The sequence below is a fragment of the Lolium rigidum genome, chromosome 3, assembly GCF_022539505.1.
Source record: "Lolium rigidum isolate FL_2022 chromosome 3, APGP_CSIRO_Lrig_0.1, whole genome shotgun sequence".
In the NCBI taxonomy this organism is placed as follows: domain Eukaryota; kingdom Viridiplantae; phylum Streptophyta; class Magnoliopsida; order Poales; family Poaceae; genus Lolium; species Lolium rigidum.
This window is the reverse complement of record NC_061510.1, coordinates 40,441,556-40,444,636: the sequence shown is the minus strand read 5'-3', so window position 1 is coordinate 40,444,636 and position 3,081 is coordinate 40,441,556.

Here is a 3,081-nt window from a genome sequence, read left to right as displayed (position 1 = left end):
TGCGCGAAGTGTCTGCCTTGCTCTGCTGCTGTACCGCTCAAGCGACGAGCGTGCAGAGGTATTTGATGTCGATTTCCTCATTCTTCGTTCAGGATCTCCGCGGCCTTCTGCATGTTCTCCTTCGGAGTTGTGAGCGGCTGTAGATTGGAGGGGGTTGCGAAAGTGATCTTGCGGGGGCCGATGGCTTCCCACCGGATCTTATCAGCTTCCCTTATCTTGGCCTCCCAATGCTCTCGGAGTTGTTTGGCCTTCTGCAAGGATTCGACAGCTTCCTGCTCACGTTGGCAGAAATTTTCCATTACCTCTCGAGCTTCTTGCCTTTCTTCCAACATCGCAGCTGCGGTGGTGGAGATTTTCTTGGCGGTAGTCAGCATCTCCCTTCTTGCTGCTTCTAGAGCTACTGGATCTGCGGCTTCCTCCGGGGTTATAGGCTTATTCAGGACTTCTGTGTGAACTAGGGATCCTATGCCTGCTTGCTCCACGAGCTCTTCTGGGGACATGTAATATTTTTCCCCAGAAAAGTTGTCTTCTCTGGATTCCGACGCAGCGCGGCGACGATGTCGCGATGGCGGAGTATCCGAATTGGACATTATCGGGAGGGTGGCCGCAGCAGGAGTTTCTTCGTCAGTGTCTTCGCCTAACCCAGTTATGGTCGCTAGGACCTGCTTGGGCAGGGCAGATTCCGCATCAGCTTCCTTTTCACCTTCTAGATCCTTCAAAGCTTGGTCAAATTCTTCCGTGTTCATGGATGGAGTATAGTTGGAAGCTGGACTGAGGTTGCCCAGAATTGACTCTTCGACGTCTCCGGCCTCCTCTTGTTGATCCGGTGCGCTGCTATCTCCGGCAGCCTCAAGCTGTTCCGGGCCGTCGCCGGTTCCGGCATCATCAACCTGCATAGGTCCTGCGTCTTCCGGAGGAGGAGCGGTTCCAGCGGTATGTGCGAGGTAGTGCACGAAGTGACACCTTTGCTTTTCCAACACCTGGGAGACCCAAGCGGATCTGCATTGGTCTTCCACCGTTGTTTCCTGCTCAGGGGCGGATTGGGTGGGTTTTGAATTTTCCAGATCCAAGGCGGAAACTTCCCTAGGGAGTTTCGGCATCTTAGATCGGATCTTCGCGACTGCGTCCTGCTCATCGGCTGTCGCGTCAGCGCTACTTACCAGGGCGTTTCCGTCGGAATCGACGGTTTCGCCGATGAAGATCTGTATGCCGCCAACTGGGACGATGGAGAGCTTGGTGGGATTGGTCCTAGCCGGAATCCAGCACTCGGACGATCGCAAAGTTTTCGGCGTAAAGAACGCGCCCTACAGCGATGGAGTCGTCGTAGCTTTCCATGGCGGAACCCTGCCGGTTCCGGCCTCCAGACGCCGCAGGCGCCGCGGTGGGCGCCAGGGAAAGAAAAATGCACATCACCAACAGCAAATGCCCTGCCGTTTATAACCTCTTGAGTCTGTCTCTGTTTTAGTGCGGTGTTTTGTAAAACTTTAGACTGTCTGGCAAGATGTGGAGTGTGTCATGTAAAGATGAACTGTGTAAGACTTGTTTCAGAAATGGAACTGAGGCAGCCCTATTTTTCTAAAAAAAATTACCTCCAAACTATTTCTTATGACATGGGTTGCAACGAAGATTCAATGATACCCCCTGCGATTCAAGGAATAAGATTCAAGGAATAAGGCGTCCTCGTTTTACGTGTTTTTTGTTTGACCAAAAATTGATTCAAATATATAAAGATTGTTTGTATGAAATTAGCATTAGAAAGTGCTTTTCAATACGAATCCAACGATACTAATTATATAAAATACAATCAAGATTTTATTGCTCAACTTTTATAGTCAAAATTCGTCTTGGAATACGTGTGCGCCTTATTCCTTGGGTCGGAGGTAGTATAATTTAGCTGAGAATTAAGATTGAAAAATAGTCACACCCTAAAAGATAGGATTGTGGAGAGGAAAAAACGATTCGGGCTCGCTCTCGTCCCCCGCGCGGGCGAGAGGGAGCTAACCCTAGCTAGCGCCGCCGCCCGGCCCCCTTCTCCTCCGCCTCCCCTCCGCCGCTGCCGGCGCGTGCCGCCGGGCGTTGCTCGTGCGGTGCCGGCGGCGGCGGCCGGCCATTCCCCGCGCGCGTGGCAAGGAGGCGCAACGCTCGGCGCCCGCGGCGGTGCTCTTCGGCGGTTGTCGGTCCGGCGCGGCTGGGTGGATACGGTGGCGACGGTGCTGCTCCTTGGCGGCGGGGCGGCGTGGCGCTGGTAGGCGGCAAGCTGGTCGCCGGCGTGCGGCCGGCAGGGTCGTCTTGGCCTAGATCTGGACCAGCTTGGGCCCAATCTGGGCTTGGACGGGCTGCCCTACACGCGCTGTGGTCGTTCCCTGGAGGTGGCGGGAGATGCGGCGGTGGGTAAGGTTGTGGCGGTACTGCCAGCCGGCTTGCTGCAGCGCGGCGGCGGAGACTAAACGGGCCAGTTTGGGCCCGACCGGGCCAGTTCGGGCCTGGTGTGTCTCTGCTGCTACGCCCGGTCGGCTACCGCGAAGGCGGTGGAGGTAGTGCCCTCCCGCATGGCTGCGGTGCTACTGCCCCTTACCCGATGTCCCTTTCCTTCCTCTAGGCCTCGCGACGGTGTCCGCAGTGAGACGGCGAAGTTGTAGTCAAGTCCGTGGTGGCGCATGCTGGTGGGCGACATGTTGGGTGGGCTCCTTGGATCGTTCAGGGTGGTGTTGGTCGGGGTCAGGAGAAATCCTTGCCGGCTCGTTCGACATCGATGCGGTGACGCCTGCGGGTGCCATCCTTCCTTCCTGAAGGGCATCGGGTGTACCTCCCTCCTCATCCCCGCCGCGTACCGGGGGAAACCCTAGGACTTGTCCGGGCAGCAGCGGCGTTGTCATCGCTTTCTTTGTTGGAGGTGCTGCTTGGTATGGGGGCGATCCAGAGTGCAACGAGCGTGGTGGGACGTGTCCGGAGGGCGCAGCGGTGGCGACTCGTCTTCGGTTTTCCATCGAGCTACCGATAATGGCATTTTGTTTCTCTTTCTTTTTATTTCGAGGAAAAGATAGGATTGCCCTTGGAGATGCCCTTACGAAAGTCGAGCAG